We start from the raw sequence: 22,649 nt of genomic DNA, 5'->3' as shown, positions 1-22,649 counted from the left end.
AGCCCTTTCCGCTGTCTAAACCAGACAAATCCTTATCAAATGAGTTGTTATATTTACCGTAATAGCGAGTTAAAGAAGAGAGGTTGGGAAAACAGATATTGAAGAAGGGGCGGGTAGAGAGTGTGTGTGTGAGAGAGAGAGAGAGAGAGAGAGAGAGAGAGAGAGAGAGAGAGAGAGAGAGAGAGAGAGAGAGAGAGAGAGAGAGAGAGAGAGAGAGGGCGCGCATGTCCAATCCTTCCATGCAGGCTGTAGACGCTCTTCACCACTGGCGAGTTTTTCCTCCTTCCCTCCCTCTCTCTTCCACCCATCTTGCATGTGCTACGTTTACCGAGCCTGACAGATCTCTCTCCAGCGGCATCGGACACTACGGGGGGAACAAGCCCACTATGGATTGCTAAAACTCGGGCTTCTTCTTCTCTTTTCCTTCCTTCTCTCTCGCCTTGTGTCCTCCTCCTCTATGTATCTCCACAGTTGTTAAGGGACGGAAAATGAGGATTATTTACCCGCACTTTCTCGGGGTGTTTTCCGCCCTATGGGGGCTGGCGACTGGGGCTTTCCCCAGCAGCGTTCAGATAGGTGAGTATGATAAAGACCTTTAACAATACACACTGCGTCTCGAACAGAGCTCTGTTATAGCCGAGGTTTTAAGGCATCTTTTAAATGGTGTTCTTCCAATCGTGTGTATTTATCTAAGTGGATTTGCAATGCCGTTATTTATGTTCATTATGTAGCCCAAAGAGGGAAAACCTTGTATGTTTCTCAGCTGATGTGACTCAGATGATTATTCATAATTGTGGTAATTGTTTTCCCGCGGTGAGAACGGAAAGCTAAATGTCTTCCTGTCTCTCTCTCGCTCTCTCTCTCTCTATCTCTATCTCTCTCGCTCTCTCTCCATCTCTCTCTATCTCTCTCGCTCTCTCTCCATCTCTCTCTATCTCTCTCGCTCTCTCTCTCACACTCTCTCTCTCGCTCTCTCTCCCTCTCTCTCGCTCTCTCTCTCACACTCTCTCTCTCGCTTTCTTCCGTTTTGTCTCTGTCTCGCTCTCTCTCCCTCTCTCTCTATCTCTCTCGCTCTCTCTCCCTCTCTCTCTATCTCTCTCGCTCTCTCTCTCACACTCTCTCTCTCGCTTTCTTCCGTTTTGTCTCTGTCTCGCTCTTCCCTTCTTTCGCGTTATTTGTAGTTTAAAACGGGCATCCTGCGCTCATGAATGTTTTAGCGCGCAATGTTCCGTACGGTGCTGTTCTGAGTCAGATCGCCACTGCAGCATCCTCCCGTGCCATACATAGCAGGATAACCCTATCTACCCGATCCGAGTCCGAGCCCTTCAGCACAGGCTAGACCCGGATCAAAGTTTCTATTAAATTAAACATGATCCACTGCCCTTCGTCAGTTATATACCCCATCCTATAACAGTCATAAACACACACACACCCAGACAGACAGACACACACACGCACACAAACACACACACACACGCACACGCATACGCACGCGCACACGCACACACACACACACACACGCACGCACGCACGCACGCACGCACGCACACACACACACACACACACACACACACACACACACACACACACACACACACACACACACACACACACACACACACACACACACACACACACACACACACACACACACACACACACACACACACACACATAACATGTAACATTCAAAGGCTGTAATAAACCTGTGTTACTGTAATTAATGCACACACACACACACACAGTGCTCTGTTCTAGAGGTGTATGTTAATGTATGCTCTGCATCACTCCTTGTGGGGTGCAGGAGGAGAGGCACTGTAATGAGACTGGCCTCTGACTATCTCGCTCTTTTCACTGAGCTGCCGATAAAGTTATTATGCTTATATGGTCACTGGATACACACACACACACACACACACACACACACACACACACACACACACACACACACACACACACACACACACACACACACACACCACAGCCAATGCCCAGCCCAGGACAGCACGCAGTATGACTCTTCACTTGAGAATGCATTTGCATATCGCTTCAATGCACGTAAGTGGAATGGAATTTAAGGCAGAGGGAAATCTATTTCTTGGAGAATGTAAAAATAACATGTCATGTTGCATTCAAAGGCTTAGTAATAAACCTGTGTTACTGTAATTAATGCAGAGGAAAGATCAGTGATCGTGAGTTGCATTCAGGCTTCAGTAATACCCTGAGCAGTGTAGACACTATGCTTGGGGTCTGAATTCTATTGCACTATTGTTGGATGTCTGGGAATGACATCTCAGTTGAGGCAATGTTTGGGTTGTCTGTGAATGATATGTCAGTTGAGGTGATGTTTGGGTTGTCTGTGAATGATATGTCAGTTGAGGTGATGTTTGGGTTGTCTGTGCATGATATGTCAGTTGAGGTGATATTTGGGTTGTCTGTGAATGATATGTCAGTTGAGGTGATGTTTGGGTTGTCTGTGCATGATATGTCAGTTGAGGTGATGTTTGGGTTGTCTGTGAATGATATGTTAGTTGAGGTGATGTTTGGGTTGTCTGTGAATGATATGTCAGTTGAGGTGATGTTTGGGATGTCTGTGAATGATATGTCAGTTGAGGTGATATTTGGGATGTCTGTGAATGATATGTCAGTTGAGGCGATGTTTGGGATGTCTGTGAATGATATGTCAGTTGAGGCAATGTTTGGGTTGTCTGTGAATGATATGTTAGTTGAGGTGATGTTTGGGTTGTCTGTGAATGACATGTCAGTTGAGGCGATGTTTGGGATGTCTGTGAATGATATGTCAGTTGAGGTGATGTTTGGGTTGTCTGTGAATGATATGTCAGTTGAGGTGATGTTTGGGATGTCTGTGAATGATATGTCAGTTGAGGTGATGTTTGGGTTGTCTGTGCATGATATGTCAGTTGAGGTGATATTTGGGTTGTCTGTGAATGATATGTCAGTTGAGGTGATGTTTGGGTTGTCTGTGCATGATATGTCAGTTGAGGTGATGTTTGGGTTGTCTGTGCATGATATGTTAGTTGAGCTGATGTTTGGGATGTCTGCGAATGACCTACCATTTGAGGTGAATGTAATGGGTGCGTGCTGGTGGCAGGGAAGTCAGGCGCAGGAGAGTGAACTTGGTATAAATGGAGCAGTTTAATAAATGCTAAAAAATGCCAAAAGACAATATATACAAAAATAACATAAAAGGGTACAACACCCGTCGCACACCAGAACATGACTATCCCAATAACATACAACAAACAATCACAGACAAAGACATGAGGGGAAACAGAGGGTTAAATACACAACATTTAATTGATGGGATTGAAACCATGTGTGATGGAAGACAAGACAAAACCAATGGAAAATGAAAAATGAATCAGCGATGGCTGGAAAGTTGGTGACGTCGACCGCCGAACACCGCCCGATCAAGGAGAGGGTCCAACTTCGGCGGAAGTCGTGACAGTGAATGACATTTAATTTTAGGTGATGTTTGACATGTTTGTGATTGACATGTAATTTGTGGTGATGTGTGGAATGCTCTTGTGATTAGAGTGTCCGCTCTAATATTGGAAGGTTGTGATTTCAACCCCTGGTCGAGTCATAACAACGACTGTAAAAATCTGACTTGATGCATCTCTGTTTGGCACTCAGCGTTAAGAAGATAGATTGGGGGCAAGATCCTGCAATAGTCTAGCGTCCTATGCAGGGAGTGTACTTTTACACCAAGCAGACTCGTGCTACAAAAACAAGAGATATGCTCCTGTGTTCTGGCTCACGCAAGCTAAAACTATTTACTTACTGGCATGCCATTTGAGGTGATGTTTGGGATGTTTGTGAATGACATGCCATTTGAGGTGATGTTTGGGATGTTTGTGAATGACATGGCATTTGAGGTGATGTTTGGGATGTTTGTGAATGACATGGCATTTGAGGTGATGTTTGGGATGTTTGTGAATGACATGCCATTTGAGGTGATGTTTGGGATGTTTGTGAATGACATGCCATTTGAGGTGATGTTTGGGATGTTTGTGAATGACATGCCATTTGATGGGATGTTTGGGATGTTTGTGAATGACATGCCAATTGGAGGTGGTTGCCCTCCTGCCTTGCCTTCTCCCTTCCTCCCTCCTCCCCTGTCATAATTTCCCCGCTCCCTCTCATCCTCCCCGCCACTCTCCCTCTGTTCATCTGCCACCTTACTTTCTGATGTATCTCTCTCTCTCTCTCTGTCTCTATTTCCCTCTGTCTCTATTTCCCTCTGTCTTTCTCTTCCTCTGTCTCTATTTCCCTCCGTCTTTCTCTTCCTCTGTCTCTCTCTCTTTCTCTCTCTCCCTCTGTCAATTCATTTTCATTTACCCCCCTCCCCTCTCTCTCTCCCCATCTGTCTCTCTCTCTATCTGTCTCCCTTTCTCTCTACTCCCTCTGTCTTACTCTCTCCTGCTCTCTACAGATTTCAGAATCCCCCCCCTCTCAGCCATATCTCCCACATGTTCTACCATATCTGTCTCTCTACTCTCTCCCATATATCCCACTCTCCCCCGTATATCCCACCAATGCAGGGTTTCTCAAACTCGGTACTGGGTGCACATTTTTTTCTCTTTCCTAGCACTATACAACTTATTGAAATAATTAAAGCTTGATGATTCGTTGGTTATTTGAATGTAGTGTAGTGCTAGGGCAGAAACCAAAACGGCCCAGGACCGAGTTCGAGACACCCTGTGCCAATGAAGCACAGTTAAAATCCAACTCTCTTTTTTCTCCTCATCTAGGTGGTCTGTTTATCAGGAACACGGATCAAGAGTACACGGCATTTCGATTGGCTATCTTCCTGCACAACACCAGCCCCAATGCCACAGAGGCTCCTTTCAACCTGGTACCCCATGTCGACAACATCGAGACAGCTAACAGCTTCGCCGTCACAAATGCCTGTGAGTACTACCAGATAAGAGTTTGTGTATGTGTGCACGTGTGCGCTCAAACCTTGCACCACACACATAGAGAAAGTCTCAAATGCCTGTGAGGTGTATATGAGGCTATCATTCACTATTGGAAGAGGGGAAAGGGGTTGCTGTGCCAGCTTAGCTTGAGAACATGACTGATCTATGTCTACATTGAAATGAGGGAGGTCTATGTGATGACCAGATCCCTCAGGAAGTACATCTGCACTGTCAACCTAATGAAATCCCCATGGATCTCATCTTGGTAAATGGAGTTTAATAGAACTATTGGAACAGTTGGATTCCATGTGGATTACCTGGTCTTTCTTATGAGGTAATCTCTGTCTAAACCTTCTTTCAATCGTCCCAGAGTTGTGTGTCATATTGAGGCCCAATAACTTGTTTTCTACGGTTGAGCCAGACCAATTTCCACTGTGTGGAATTTGGCCCAAGGACTAAAGCTCTGTGGTTAATTTGGAAAATTGAATCAAGAGTAACAGAGGGAAATGAAAAGACACAATCATTTACTGGCTTGCCTGGAGATGGAATGGAATATATTATCAGAAAAGGCAACGGGGGAAGGAAATTAAGTGTGGTCGTGTGTTGGTGTATGTTTTGAATTAAGGATGCAGCTGCTGTCTTATCAAGACCAAATTTGGCAAAGTCATCCTCAACTACTCTCTCTCGCTAGCTGCTACTGCTACTGCTGAGGCCAGCTTTGTTATTTAAATATGAAAAACTGTTGGTGACTTCCCTCTGACTGTAGAAGGCTGTGACTGGGCCAGCCTGATCACTGGAAATATACTTCGATTTCGGACGTTTGAAAAGGTCCTGAGAACATCGATATATGCCTTTGTCAGCGCTCACAAAAAGAGTTTAAAAAAGATTGGCAAGCACTGGGCACAAACTGCCGATGCTTGGAGACAGAGCTGATTAGACCACTGCTGCATCGCAGTTCACAATGATACCTGATGGTAATGGCCCATAAGTGTTCATTATTTAGATTTAAGCCTTCCCCAAACCATAGCCCTGACCTGAACCACTTGGAAATAATACCTAAATGTAAGTATTGATTGTGGAAACAAATCCACACAATTACATAAAGGGATAAGATTTTGAATGATACAGTGCCTTCAGAAAGTATTCATAAGCCTTGACTTATTCCACATTTAGTTATGTTTTTTCTTACCCATCTACACACAATTCCTCATAATGACAAAGTGAAAACATGTTTTTAGAAATGTTTGCAAATGTGTTGAAAATGGAATATCGAATTTATATATTTACATATTCACACCCATGAGTCAACACATGTTAGAATCACCTTTGGAGGTGATGACAACTGTGAGTCTTTCTCAGTAAGTCTCTAACAGCTTTGCATTCCTTGATTGTACAATATTTGCCCGTTACTATTTTTTTAATTCTTCAAGATCTGTCAAATTGGTTGTTCATCATTGATAGACAACCATTTTTAGGTCTTGCCACAGATTTTTTCAAGTAAATTTAAGTAAAAACTGTTACAGTTTTAAATCTACTTGAAAAAAATCTGTGGCAAGACCTAAAAATGGTTGTCTATCAATGATGAACAACCAATTTGACAGAGCTTGAAGAATTAAAAAAATAGTAACGGGCCACTCAGAATCATTCACTCTCTTATTTGTAAGTAACTCCAATGTAGATTTGGCCTTGTATTTTAGGTTATTTTCCTGCTGAAAGGTGTATTGATCTCCCAGTGTCTGCTGGAAAGCAGACTGAACCAGAATTTCCACCAGGATTTTGCCTATGCTTAGCTCCATGCCATTTCTTTTTTATCGTAAAAATCTCTCCAGTCCTTAATGATTACAAGCATACCCATAACATGATGCAGCCACCACTATGCTTGAAAATATGGAAAGTGGTACTCAGTGATGTGGTGTATTGGATTTGCCCCAAATATAACATTAATATAACAATATAACATGTATTCAGGACAAAAAGTGAATTCCTTTGCCACATTTTTTGCAGTATTGCTTTAGTGCCTTGTTGCAAACAGGATGCATGTTTTGGAATATTTTTTCTCCTATCACAGCCATTAAACTCTGTAACTGTTTTAAAGTCACCATTAGCATCATGGTGAAATCCCTGAGTGGTTCCCTTCTTCTTCGGCAACTGAGTTAGGAAGGACTCCCCTTATCTTTGTAGTGAATGGGTGTATTGATACACCATCCAAAATATAATTACTAACTTCATCATGCCCTAAAAGATATTCAATGTCTTCTTTTTCATTTTTGACCCATTTACCAATAGGTGCCCTTCTTTGCAAGGCATTTGAAAACCTCCCTGGTCTTTGTGGTTGAATCTATGTTTGAAATTCACTGCTCAACTGAGGGACCATACAGATAATTGAATGTGTGGGGTACTAAAAGAGGCAAAACCAGTACTGCCTGATGACAGAGGCTACTGAGGACTAAATAAAGGGAAGGTGATCTAGGTGATGGGGAGCAGGTGCGCGCAATGATGGGGAGCAGGTGCGCGCAATGATGGGGAGCAGGTGCACGTAATGATGGGGAGCAGGTGCGCGTAATGATGGGGAGCAGGTGCGCGTAATGATGGGCAACAGGTGCGCGTAATGATGGTGCCAGAACCGGGGGTTAGAAGACCGGTGATGTCGAGCACTGAAGAGGGGGAGTGGGAGTAGGCGTGACAAAGGGGTTGACTCAAGACATTTCAGCTTTTAATTTTTTATTAATTTGTAAAAATGTCTATAAACAGAATTCCACTTCGACATTTAGGGGTATTCTGTGTAGGCCAGTGACAAAAAAATGTGTAGTTTAATCCATTCTAAATTCAGACAGTAACACAACTAAATGTGAAAACAGTTAAGTGTGTGAATACTTCTGAAGGCACTGTACAGTATATCATATCGTTTTGACAATATTGCAAGTTTTATTTCCCTGACCAATCAAAACTTGTCTCTCTGCAGCAGACATATGGTGAGCAATATGTTTGGAACATCAAATCGCAATGAAATCACAGTATTGAATCATAGTGCATACTGTATAGAATCATGACAATCGCAGTACATATTGTATCGGCACCTAAGTATCGTGATAATGTTCTGTCGTGAGGTCCCTGGCAATTACCAGGCCTAAACCTAAACCTTTGATATGTTTCTATTTTAACCCTATATCCATAACCACGTGGATTTAATGCATAAAAAAATAAACATCGAATTTTGAAGGGAAATGATGAGATCTTGATGGACTGGGCTGCCATTGTGTGCCCGGTGGTGTTGATATGAAACAAGGACTGTTGGGGACTCTGTGTGATAAAACCGTGTTGATTGGTATCACTCTCTCACTATCTTGCTCTCTCTCTTTCTGTCTCTGTCTCTCAGACTGTGTGAAAGCTGGATAATTACAGACTAATGTGGCACAGTATACTGACACTTCTGTACTTTTTCAATACTAGAACATGAAAAATGGTTCAGTACTAGAATTCTTTGTTACATTCGGGTACTTATATCAAATGTATTTAGCGTCCTTTACTCATTGAGTGTGGATGAAGTCTGTCTATCAGCGTAGCAGATGTCCCCTTATATCGCGAGCGTAGTACTGTGCCTGCTACACTTAGTCAGTGGTAGGTGTAGCCTGTCCTGAGGAACCACTGAACTCACTGGGAGTCTGGGCTGCATCATGTTAGCTCCCCTCTCATACTGGCTCTAGTCTGTCCTGAGGAACCACTGGGAGTCTGGGCTGCATCATGTTAGCTCCCCTCTCATACTGGCTCTAGTCTCTCCTGAGGAACCACTGAACTCACTGGGAGTCTGGGCTGCATCATGCTAGCTCCCCTCTCATACTGGCTCTAGTCTGTCCTGAGGAACCACTGGGAGTCTGGGCTGCATCATGTTAGCTCCCCTCTCATACTGGCTCTAGTCTCTCCTGAGGAACCACTGAACTCACTGGGAGTCTGGGCTGCATCATGCTAGCTCCCCTCTCATACTGGCTCTAGTCTGTCCTGAGGAACCACTGGGAGTCTGGGCTGCATCATGTTAGCTCCCCTCTCATACTGGCTCTAGTCTGTCCTGAGGAACCACTGGGAGTCTGGGCTGCATCATGCTAGCTCCCCTCTCATACTGGCTCTAGTCTCTCCTGAGGAACCACTGGGAGTCTGGGCTGCATCATGTTAGCTCCCCTCTCATACTGGCTCTAGTCTCTCCTGAGGAACCACTGAACTCACTGGGAGTCTGGGCTGCATCATGCTAGCTCCCCTCTCATACTGGCTCTAGTCTGTCCTGAGGAACCACTGGGAGTCTGGGCTGCATCATGTTAGCTCCCCTCTCATACTGGCTCTAGTCTGTCCTGAGGAACCACTGGGAGTCTGGGCTGCATCATGCTAGCTCCCCTCTCATACTGGCTCTAGTCTCTCCTGAGGAACCACTGGGAGTCTGGGCTGCATCATGCTAGCTCCCCTCTCATACTGGCTCTAGTCTCTCCTGAGGAACCACTGGGAGTCTGGACTGCATCATGTTAGCTCCCCTCTCATACTGAACAGAAGTTAACACACCTGAATAATGCAACACGACATGTAGAAATGTTGAAACTGTTCATTACTGTATGCAAAACAATGTCTAGAACACTTTACAATGCAATAAAGCACAGGTAGCTTCCAGCTTTGAAGGCTAACTTTCCTTGCTAGCTTAAAGCTGAATATAAGAATATAACACCAATTCACTACCATAATACTTTTTTTGTGATAGCATGCAAACCTCAAAGCAAAATATGCTGACTTCAAAAAGGATTGTCACCAAAAACAATAATTGCCAAAAATCTTTATTTTAACATTTGTCTCCCTCGCCTCAGTCACGTCTATCCTTAAAATATATATATATGTATATATATATATACAGTTGAAGTCGGAAGTTTACATACACCTTAGCCAAATACATTTAAACTCAGTTTTTCCACAATTCCTGACACTTAATCTGCAATAAAATTCTCTGTTTTAGGCCAGTTAGGATCACCACTTATTTTAAGAATGTGAAATGTCAGAATAATAGTAGAGAGAATGATTTATTTCAGCTTTCATTTCTTTCATCACATTCCCAGTGGGTCAGAAGTTTACATGCACTCAATTAGTATTTGGCAGCATTGATTTTAAATTGTTTAACTTTGGTCAAACATTTCAGGAAGCCTTTCGCAAGCTTTCCAAAATAAGTTGGGTGAATTTTGTCCCATTCTTCCTGACAGAGCTGGTGTAACTGAGTCAGGTTTGTAGGCCTTGCTTGCACACACTTTTTCAGTTCTGCTCACAAACTTTCTATTGGATTAAGGTCAGGGCTTTGTGATGTCCACTCCAATACCTTGACATTGTTGACATTTAAGCCATTTTGCCACAACTTTGGAAGTATGCTTGGGGTCATTGTCCATTTGGAAGACCCATTTGCGATCAAGCTTTAACTTCCTGACTGATGTCTTGAGATATTGCTTCAATATATCCACATTATTTTCCTTTCTCATGTTGCCATCTATTTTGTGAAGTGCACCAGTCTCTCCTGCAGCAAAGCACCCCCTCAACATGATGGCGCGGCAGCGTAGGCTAGTGGTTAGAGCGTTGGACTAGTAACCAAAAGGTTGCAAGTTCAAATCACTGAGCTAACAAAGGTACAAATCTGTCATTCTGCCCTTGAACCAGGCACTTAACCCACTGTTCCTAGGCTGACATTGAAAATAAGAATGTGTTCTTAACTGACTTGCCTAGTAAAATAAAAAATTATGCTGCCACCCCTGTGCTTCATGGTTGGAATGGTGTTCTTCGGCTTGCAAGAATGTACTTTGGTGCGAAAAGTGCAAATCAATGCCAGAACAACAGCAAATGACCTTGTGAAGATGCTGGAGGAAACAGGTACAAAATTATTTATATCCACAGTAAAAATGAGTCCTATATCGACATAACCTGAAAGGCTACTCAGCAAGGAAGAAGCCACTGCCATAAAAAAGACAGACTATAGTTTGTAACTCCACAAAGATCATTCTTTTTGTCCTCTGGTCTGATGAAACAAAAATATAACTGTTCGACCATAGGATGAAGGATGAACCATTATTTTTCTGAGGTCTTGGCTGATTTCTTTTGATTTTCCCCTGATGTCAAGAAAAGAGGCATTGCGCTGTAAGTAGGCCTTGAAATACATCCACAGGTACACCTCCAATTGACTCAAATTATGTCAATTAGCCTATCAGAAGCTTCTAAAGCAGTTACAAAATTTTCTGGAATTTTCCAAGCTGTTTAAAGGCACAGTCAACTTAGTGTTTTTAATCTTCTGACCCACTGGATTTGCGATACAGTGAATTATAAGTGAAATAATCTGTCTGTAAACAATTGTTGGAAAAATTACTTGTTTAATGCACAAAGTAGATCTCCTAACCGACTTGCCAAAACCATCTTCAACTGTGTAAATATATACACTCCCGTCCCAAAGTTTGGGGTCACTTAGAAATGTCCTTGTTTTTGAAAGAATAGGATATTTTTTGGCCATTAAAGTAAACTCAAATTGATCAGAAATACAGTGTAGACATTGTTAATGTTGTAAATGACTATTGTAGCAGGAAACAGCAGATTGTTAATGGAATATCTACATAGGCGCACAGAGGCCCATTATCAGTAACCATCACTCTTGTGTACCAATGGCACGTTGTGATAGCCTTTTAAAAATGATAAACTTGGATTAGCTAATTGATCATTAGAAAACCAATTTGCAATTATGTTAGCACAGCTAAAAACGTGGTGTTGTTGTTCTGATTAAATAAGCAATAAAACTAGCCTTCTTTAGACTAGTTGAGTATTTATTTTATTTTTATTTTATTTATTTCACCTTTATTTAACCAGGTAGGCAAGTTGAGAACAAGTTCTCATTTACGATTGCGACCTGGCCAGGATAAAGCAAAGCAGTTCGACACATACAACGACACAGAGTTACACATGGAGTAAAACAAACATACAGTCAATAATACAGTATAAACAAGTCTATATACGATGTGAGCAAATGAGGTGAGATAAGGGAGGCAAAGGCACAAAAAAAAAAGGCCATGGTGGCAAAGTAAATACAATATAGCAAGTAAAACACTGGAATGGTAGATTTGCAGTGGAAGAATGTGCAAAGTAGAAATAAAAATAATTGGGTGTAAAGGAGCAAAATAAATAAAATACAGTAGGGAAAGAGGTAGTTGTTTGGGCTAAATTATAGGTGGGCAATGTACAGGTGCAGTAATCTTTGAGCTGCTCTGACAGTTGGACAGAGTATCTGGAGCATCAGCATTTGTAGGTCTGATTATAGGCTCAAAATGACCAGAAACAAAGTACTTTCTTCTGAAACTCGTAAGTCAATTTTTGTTCTGAGAAATGAAGGTTATTCCATGCAAGAACATGCCAAGAAACTGAAGATCTGGTACAATGCTGTGTACTACTCCCTTCACAGAACTGAGCATACTTTCTCTAACCAGAATAGAAAGAGGAGTGGGAGGCCCCGGTGCACAACTTAGCAAGAGGACAAGTTCACTAGAGTGTCTAGTTTGAGAAACAGATGCTTCAAAAGTCCTCAAATGGCAGCTTCATTAAATAGTACCCGTAAAACACCAGTTTGAACATCAACAGTGAAGATGCGACTCCGGGATGCGGCCTTTTATGCAGAGTTGTAAAGTAAAAGCCATATCTCAGACTGGCCAATAGAAAGAAAACATTAAGATGGGCAAAAGAACACTGGACAGAGGAACTCTGCCTAAAAGACCAGTATCCTGGAGTTGTCTCTTCCCTGTTGACGTTGAGACTGGTGTTTGATCAAGTTGATGTTATTTTAATCGACCAAAATTTTGCTTTTCTTTCAAAAACAAGGACATTTCTAAGTGACCAGAAGCTTTTGAACGGTAGTGTGTATATATATATATACAATTTGTTTTTGTTTGTTGCACAAAACAGGAAGAATACAAACAAACAAACAATAACGATATGATACAGCTCATTTGGAATGTATTCAGACCACTTGACTTTTTCAAAATGTTGTTGCATTACAGCCTTATTTTAAAATGGATTAAATTGTTCTTTTCCCTCATCAATCTACACACAACAAACAATAATGACAATGAAAAAATAGTTTTTTAGACATTTTTGCAAATGTTTAAAAAAATGATAGACAAAAGACAGATTATTTACGTAAGTATTCAGTCCCTTTCCTTTGGTATAGTTATCACATCGACTGCTGTAGGAAGCTGGTCAGTGTCTGCAAGCTGATTTAGGATATAACATCTCTGTCAGCAATGGAGAACCCTTTTACACTCTGTTCAATAGAACTTGTAAGAAGTCGGGCTCCAAGCAGAATTCCCAAAAACCTAATTTCTCAAGGGAGTAAAATAGAAATTCATGCTCCATTGTATTGAAGGCTTCATACAAGCCTTAGAAGACAATAAAACGAATCTTCAAAGATTAGATCAGAATAGTCCATATGGTTTAATTAACACTGGTCGGATACTATTAGATATAAATGTATGTCTATTCCTCATGAAGCTAGACTGGGTCTCCTCTACAATTGAGTCCAGTACCACTTTTATTCTTTTTGCAAATATATAGGGTAATATTTTGTAGTCGTTGTTGAGAAGACAGATTGGATGCTAATTATCCAGGAGAAGCTAGTCTTTCTTGGGCTTAGAGATCAATGTAATTAGACCTTTAGTTCAAACTGGGAGGGAGAGTCTTTCTGAAAAGACCTCCAACAGAAATGGGGCGAACTGTTGAGAAAAAGTTTTGTAAAACCTAGCAGATATACCATCAGTCCCAGGAGACATTGTATTATATTTAAGGTGTTCATAGAATAAATGATCTCTTCAACTATAATAGGGTCATCACCAATGTTCGCTCTAATTTATTTGGGCACTGAGCACATTTCAGGCCTGCTGAGAGCAAACTTGAATATTGTGAAAATTCTGTGCAACTTCCTCCGTGCATTTACTGTGAACACTGAGGCTGTACCCGCTTTTAGTTACAGTTTTACTGTGAACACTGAGGCTGTACCCGCTTTTAGTTACAGTTTTACTGTGAACACTGAGGCTGTACCCGCTTTTAGTTACAGTTTTACTGTGAACACTGAGGCCGTACCCGCTTTTAGTTACAGTTTTACTGTGAACACTGAGGCCGTACCCGCTTTTAGTTACAGTTTTACTGTGAACACTGAGGCCGTACCCGCTTTTAGTTACAGTTTTACTGTGAACACTGAGGCCGTACCCGCTTTTAGTTACAGTTTTACTGTGAACACTGAGGCTGTACCAGCTTTTAGTTACAGTTTTACTGTGAACACTGAGGCTGTACCCGCTTTTAGTTACAGTTTTACTGTGAACACTGAACAGTTACAGTTTTACTGTGAACACTGAGGCCGTACCCGCTTTTAGTTACAGTTTTACTGTGAACACTGAGGCTGTACCCGCTTTTAGTTACAGTTTTACTGTGAACACTGAGGCCGTAGTTACAGTTTTACTGTGAACACTGAGGCCGTGCTTTTAGTTACAGTTTTACTGTGAACACGGAGGCTGTACCCGCTTTTAGTTACAGTTTTACTGTGAACACTGAGGCCGTACCCGCTTTTAGTTACAGTTTTACTGTGAACACTGAGGCTGTACCCGCTTTTAGTTACAGTTTTACTGTGAACACGGAGGCTGTACCCGCTTTCAGTTACAGTTTTACTGTGAACACTGAGGCCGTACCCGCTTTTAGTTACAGTTTTACTGTGAACACTGAGGCCGTACCCGCTTTTAGTTACAGTTTTACTGTGAACACTGAGGCCGTACCCGCTTTTAGTTACAGTTTTACTGTGAACACTGAGGCTGTACCAGCTTTTAGTTACAGTTTTACTGTGAACACTGAGGCCGTACTCGCTTTTAGTTACAGTTTTACTGTGAACACTGAGGCTGTACTCGCTTTTAGTTACAGTTTTACTGTGAACACTGAGGCTGTACTCGCTTTTAGTTACAGTTTTACTGTGAACACTGAGGCCGTACCCGCTTTTAGTTACAGTTTTACTGTGAACACTGAGGCCGTACCCGCTTTAAGTTACAGCTTTAACAGTGGCCAAGTAGGCTGCTGTGGCTATTTGATCATAATCTAGGCCTACCAGAGTGGCCTACCATCAAAAACAGTGGGGAAAATGCATCCAATAATGTTTTAACATGGAAATAGCTGTTCTATCATTCAGCCTACAGTATCAGCCAATGTGTGGTGTTCAATGTAGGCCTACATTCCATTAGACATGAACCTGTTTATGCACTTGTCCTTCAGTCAAGGAGATGATGGAAAATGTAGTTGTGTTCTTTATTGCAAGAAACCAATTTACAAAATGAAATTCATTATTATTCCCATTCCATTATTACAGAGAATCAGACAAATTATGCTACCCTTGGTTACTTAGGTTATTCAAGCCTGTCTCAAAATGCACACTGCCCCTTTAAGACAAAAAAGCTCTTCACCAGACTCCCTTTTCAAAGTTGTCTAGAAATATACATGCTTAGTGCTCTTGTACTAAGCAATCTCTCCACTATTGCTGACTACAAATGATCTATTACCTGGCTAATATCTCACTGTCTAGCAAAGGATATGAACAAAATGTGCACAAGTAGCTACATGCAGTGGTCACTTTGATCTCTAAACAAGCGCATCTACTCACCACCACTCATGTTGCAGTGTAAACACGGTCCAGTTCAAAGTAAATGGCACAAATCCATATATGGCAATGGTCTAGTTGCATATCGGCCTACTGCAGCTCTGATTGGTTATGTCCCACTGGTCTGTGTAGAGTACAGGCTGAGTCGTGCATGCCAATGCAATAGAATCTTTCTCTGATGTGTTCTGCCTACTTATATATATATATATATATATATATTTAACCTTTATTTTTCTAGGCAAGTCGGTTAAGATCAAATTTTTCTTTTACAATGACTGCCTCCCCCGGCCAAACCCTCCCCTAACCTGAAAGAAACTGTGTCAATTGTGTGCCACCCTATGGGACTCCCGATCACGGCTGGTTGTGATACAGCTCGGGATCGAACCAGGGTCTGTAGTGACACCTCTAGCACTGAGATGCAGTGCCCTAGACCGCTGCCATAGTTTGTTTTGTTTCGTAATGATGCATGGAAAGTGGTTAATATTGCATTGATTTCATCACAATTACCACAGTACCCCTATGTACTTTTTGAATATGTACTACTCTCTTCACAAAACAGCACAAACTGGCCCTAACCAGAATAGAAAGAGGAGTGGGAGGCCCTGGTGCACAACTTAGCAAGAGGACAAGTACATTAGAGTGTCTAGTTTGAGAAGAAGACACCTCACAAGTCCTCAACTGGCAGCTTCATTAAATAGTACTCGCAAAACACCAGTCTCAACGTCAACAGTGAAGAGGCGACTCCGGGAGGCTGGCCTTCTAGGCAGAGTTGCAAAGAAAAAGACATCTCTCAGACTGGCCAATAAAAATAAAAGATTAAGATGGGCAAAAGAGCACAGACACTGGACAGAGGAACTCTGCCTAGAAGGCCAGCATCCCATCAACTTGCAACTTATTTTGTGACTTGCTAAGCAAATGTTTACTCCTGAACTTATTTAGGCTTGCCATGACAAAGGAGTTGAATACTTATTGATTCAAGACATTTCAGCTTTTGATTTTTTATGAATTTGTAAATATTTCTAGAAACATAATTCCACTCCGACATTATGGTGTATTATGTGTAAGCCAGTAACACATCTCAGTGTAATAATTTTTTAATTCAGGCTGTAACACAGAAAACTGTGGAAAAGGTTGAGGGGTGTGAATATTTTCTGAAGGCACTCTGTGTGTTGAGCGTTAGCTGAGATTGTTCTTTGCAGAGTCAAATATACACTGAGCGTACAAAACATTATGAACACTATCCCAATGATGAGTTGCACAACCTTTTGCCCTCAGTTCAGCATCAATTCATCAGGGCATGGACTATAAGGTGTTGAAAGCGTTCCACAGGGATGCTGGTCCATGTTGACGCCAATGCTTCCCACAGTTGTGTCAAGTTGGCTGGATGTCCTTTGGGTGGTGGACCATTCTTTATACACATGGGAAACTGTTGAGTGTGAAAAACCTGCAGCTTTGCACTTCTTGACTCACTCAAACCGGTGCACCTGCCACCTACTACTAAGGCACTTAAATCTTTTGTCTTCTCCAGACCCCCTTTTTATTTGCTCTGACTCCCTTGCACTGAGTCGATGTAATGTTTTTAAATCTTTTGTCTTCTCCAGACCCCCTTTTTATTTGCACTGACTCCCTTGCACTGAGTCGATGTAATGTTTTTGTACACAGTGTAATTATCTCTATGGTGAGTAAGGGGAGTGGCCAGGATGTTAACAGAAATACCCTTTATTAAAAAGATTCAACGCCAACCAAAAATCAATGCGTGATTGTGTGGAGCGTGCCTTACTACGCCAAGTGAAATACCTGTCATTAGGAAACTTTACTCTTCAAATATCTGTTATAGTAAATCTTTCTATAAACTGCCTCAAACTTGTCTTCATAGAAGTTGACTGTAGATGACTGAGGCCATCTATCAATTAAATGATTCAGAGCAATATTCCAATCCCCGACCTATTATAGTAAGTAAATCATTAGGGAACTTGGTTAGCCAATGGAGAATGCGCTTTTCCAAATATTCCATTATCTAATCATTTTTTAAAGTTTCAAATTGTACACAGAAATTTTAGTACTAATAAATGTCATTGTTGATTACAGGAAAAATAAAGTGACCAGAAGGGTAACAATCTGAGTGCAAAAAATGCCATGGTGACTCATTGTAATGAACACGGTGGGAGACAGAGAGCTGGTTTCAAGCACAGGGCGCAGCAGGTGTTTATTGTAAAGGACCACAGGAGGAGGCAAGTAGCTGGGTCCAGGGGCAGGCAGAAGGTCATACACAGGGGTTCCAAACAGGCAACAGTACAGACAGAGAAAAGGCTACTAATGTTATCCGTGAGATCATGCAATAGGTTGATAACAGGAAACCTGACAGGCTAAAGCACAGGCAGGGAATAAGCAAAAGGCGTCGTTAGTGAGGCTGGTGAAAACTATCATACAAGGGAGGAGTAAATTACGGGAAAAACAGAGCTCCGAATAGAAGAGTGTCACAAAACAAACAATACCTCACAATGATGGGGTGCAAAGAACTGATCTTAATAGTCTGTGATGATGACATACAGGTGTGTGAACAGGTGATCAGAATTGATTGGGATCTGGAGAGTGAGCTGCATTCAGGGAATCTGTGGTTGAGAGTGTAAGTTGGAAGCAGATGTCACAGTAGCCCCCCCCCCTCCATGATGGCCTAGGAAGCTGAGCAGGGGGCCTTTCCCTGGGATGTGGAGCTGACGGTGGAAAGCCAGGATCATAGCTGGGTTGAGGATGTCCTGGGCGTGTACCCGGGACCGTTCTTTGGGTCTGTACCCCTCCCAAGCCACCAGGTAGTGGATGCAACCACCCAGGCACTTGGAGTCAAGGAGGTCTTGGACAGAATCAGCCGGTACACCACTGTTGTCAAATGGAGGGGGTGCGCCACTGGAGGATGGAGAGGGCTGTACGTGACAGGCTTGAGAAGGGATACATGGAAGGATGAGGAGATCCGGTAATGGTGGGGCAACTGGAGATGGTAGGTGACAGGATTGATGCGGTGTATTATTTTGAAGGGACCAATGAACCGGGGACTGAACTTTTTGCAGGGGTCACAAAGCCGGATGTTCTGGGTAGAGAGCCACATATGTTGCCAAGGGTGAAAGAGTGGAGTAGGTTGGACCGTTTCTGGAAGAGGGAAGCTTGATGCCTGTGCTGATGTGTGGTCTCCCAAACCTGCTTGCTCCAATGAAACCACTCACTTATCGACGGCAGGCACATTTCCGGGCTCTGTCTCCCATGGGAACACGGGGGGTTGGACAGACTGAAAAATAGTGAACTGGAGTGAGGACTGCACCAGGGAGTTCTGTGCATTTTCGGCCCAGGCTAGATAACAACTCAACTTTTGTGGTTTTTGGGTGCAGTGTTGGCGAAGGTACTTACCTATTTCCTGATTCAGGCGTTCCGTCTGTCCATTGGTTTGGGGTTGGTATCTGGAGGATAGGCTGATGGAGACCCCCAGTCGGTTGCAGAAGGCTCGCCAAACCCTGGAGACGAACTGGGTTCCCCGATCTGAAACAATGTCTTCCGGGATCCCATACAGACACAACACCTGTTGGACCTTGCACTCGGCCATTTCCAAGGTAGATGCGGAAAGGGGATGAGTTGGCACATCTTGGAGAACCGGTCCACTACCACTAGAATAGTAGTGAAGCCCGAAGAGTCTGGCAGATCAGTGAGGAAATCCATGGTGATGTGGGACCATGGTCTGTGTGGTGTAGATAAAGGCTCGAGCTTACCTGTAGGTAGTTGGCGAGGGCTCTTTGCCGATGCACAGATGGGACAGGAAAGAACGTAATCTTGGACATCTGCTGTTAGGGATGGCCACCAGAATGTGCGTGTCAGTAGCTCTGTGGTCCGGGTGATCCCAGGCTGGCAGAACTCAGCGAGTTATGGCACCACTGCATTAGTTGGGGTCTGACGGACACCGGAATGTAGGACTTGCCTGCAGGGGTATCGCGAGGTGCTGGGTCATGGCATAGGGCCTCTTGGACCCCAGATTGTATTTCCCACTGTATGGGTCCCACAGCACAAGACTGAGGCAGGATGAGCTCGGGAGCTGGGTTAGAGGAAGGGGAATCAAATAGACGGATAAGGAATCAGCCTTCACATTTTTATTGACAGGCAGATAGGTGACTGTGAAGATGAAGCGGGTGAAGAAGAGTGCCCAGCAAGCCTGTCTGGGGGTTGAGCCTCTTGGCACTTTTTAAGTACTCCAAATTGCGGTGGTCAGTAAGGACAAGGAATGGCTGATGAGCTCCCTCTAACCAGTGGCACCGCAGTGTACAGGTTTTTTGACTGGTAAGAGCTGAGAGTGGAGCGGTTGTGCTGCTGCAGTTTTGGATGAATCGACGGTAGTAGTTGGAAAATCCTAGGAAACGTTGTAGTTCCTTTATGGTGTTAGGTTTGGGCCAGTTAAGCACGGCCGTGACTTTGCCTTTATCCATGTTAACCCCTCCTGGTGTCAACACGAAACCTAGGAAGGTTACCGTAGTAACCTTGACATAAAGATTGTGATCCTGTAGCCATTGGAGGACCTGTTGCACATGTTGTATGTGTTCTGCAATGGAGTGAGAGTAGATCAAGATATCGTCAATGTACACGATGAGGAACTGGTTGATCATGTCCTGGAAAACTTCATTCATGAAGGACTGGAAGACTGCGGATGCATTGTTGACACCGTAGGGCATAACAAGGTATTCGTAGTGACCCCTAACAGTGATGAACACCGCCTTCCACTCATCCCCACTTTGGATACGGACCAGGCTGTAAGCACTACATAGGTCCAACTTGTTCTAGTGCGGCCGGAATCAGAGAAAGAAGCGATTCTTGATGGTAAGGTCTTTGAGGGGTCAGTAATCCATGCAGGGACAGAGACTACCATCCCTTTTTTCACAAAAAAAGAAACTGGATGCAGCCGGAGGCGTGGATGGACGGATGAATCCCATGTCGAGGGCCTCTTCTACAGTATATAGGTGTCCATAGCCTCATTCTCTGGAATGGACAAAGGGTAGATCCGACCCTGAGGGGGCGATGCCTCAGGAAGGAGGTTGATCACACTGTCCTCTGGGCGATGAGGGGGCAGAATGGACTGAAGACACTATGGAACTGGGCATATACAGGTGGGATGTGGGTTGGAATGGCAGACTCCGATCCTTCTATAGAGGTGGCTAGACAAGGTAGATTGAAGCAGTTCATAAAACAGGCAGGAGACCATGACAGCAGTTCCCTTTGCCGCCAGGAGATGGAAATGTCGTGAAGACTTAGCCAGGGGTGACCGAGGATGAGGGGTTCTTTAGGCGAAGACAACACCATTAACTGAATGACCTCAGAGTGAAGGAGGCCAATCCGAGGAGTGATACTTTTGGGCATGCAAGTCATAAGACCAGTTCTGAGCGGTTGTCCGTCCAGCACATTAATCATAAAGGGAGGATTTGCAGGGATTAGTTTGACTCTTAACTGTCGTGCCAATTGTTCGTCAATTAAATTACCTGAGGCCCCGAGTCCACTCATCCCTCCACAAACTGAGTGACCCCATCAGCAGAAAAGCCGGGATACCAAACTGCCTTTGGGTAATATTCAAAAACGTAGAGGTGCTTAAAACCGGGTGGTAGAGGAGGGGTTGTGGTCACCCCTTCGTTGGGGAGGGGGCAGCTATTGAGTAGGTGGTTACTTTCTCCACAATTGAGGCACACATTTTCACGTAACCTCCGATGTCTCTCGGCAGGCGTGAGAGGGGCGTGGCCGAGGTGCATGGGTTCGGGGCTATTAGACCGTAGTGGACGAGAGAAGGGCGTGGAAGACTCGCAGGCCATGGGCGACTGTGTAGGTCTGCAGTCCACCAGTAGGCCTCGAGGCAGGCAAACACTATCATACACGGGAGGATGTCACAAAACAAACAATATCTCACAATGATGGGCTGCACAGAACTGAACTAAATAGTGTGTGATAATGACATACAGATTTGTGAACAGATGATCAGAATTCAGGTGATTGGGATCTAGAGAGAGCTGCGTTCAGGGGATATATGTGTTTGAGAGTGTGAGTTGGAAGCAGACGTTACATTCATGAACTGTGAGAGAGCCATAAATCATTTCCCCACTGCGAGCTCCAGAAGTTGACACCAGTAGAAATACAATTAGACTCTTGAAAAAAATATACATCGGTTTGAAAGCGGTTTTGATCATAATAATAATAATAATACGGCTATATGCTTTACATTATTTCTAGCATTGAGTTAGTCTCGTCTCTCCTGTCTCTCTCACGGAGTGTGAATGACGTCATTAGGTCTTAGAGGTCTTACATAAGAAGAGATTGCTTCTTCTATGCAAATGTTGTTGATCAGATCAATAAATATGTCCCAAATGCAAAAAAAACAGAGATTGTTTGTCATCTGCAGTCTCATGAAATCTGCCAAAACAAGCTCAATGCTCAAAGCTCAATGCATTCACACACTCCTATTGAATATGCATTCACCTGTATTGTGACTAGATCTAAGCAACATCTTGATTTACCCAGTTTATCAATAGAGATATACCATTCAAATAAATGATTACCATTATGTTGTTTTGTTAGATTGATAAAAGCAAAGTCAAATTGATTGTATGATTCATTAATGCATAGGTAGATGAACAATTGACATCAAACATTTCAAAAGTAATGATATTGAACTCAAAAGATATGTCTTGTTTTGGTATCGTTTTGGTATCAATTATCGTGATGGTATAGAGTATCGCGATACTAAACCTGGTATCAGTATCGAAGTGAAAATTCTGGTATCATGACAACACTATTGCAGATTGCCTCTAGTACTGTGTGCTGTCCGGGACATGGCCTTGTGTGTGGGTGTGTGTGTGTGTGTGTGTGTGTCAGTAGTGACCTGGGCTCTGGGTCTGTTCTTAGGGTTCCTCTCTGATGAGCCTGTGTCTGTGTATGTGTGTATTGCTGTGTGTATCAAATGAGTGTGTGTGTGTGTGTGTGTAGAACAGCAGTGGTGGATTAGTGTCTTATTG

General features: G+C 43.1%; 1 pseudogene; it reads left to right on the top strand.

The window, feature by feature from the left end:
- Positions 1–256: 256 nt before the first annotated feature.
- Positions 257–22,649, top strand: part of LOC135546651 (glutamate receptor 4-like) — a 196,661-nt pseudogene continuing 174,268 nt past the window's right edge.

The sequence above is a fragment of the Oncorhynchus masou genome, chromosome 9 (assembly GCF_036934945.1).
Source record: "Oncorhynchus masou masou isolate Uvic2021 chromosome 9, UVic_Omas_1.1, whole genome shotgun sequence".
Lineage (NCBI taxonomy): Eukaryota > Metazoa > Chordata > Actinopteri > Salmoniformes > Salmonidae > Oncorhynchus > Oncorhynchus masou.
The sequence above is the reverse complement of the archived record's forward strand: the minus strand, read 5'-3'. Positions and strand labels throughout refer to the sequence as shown.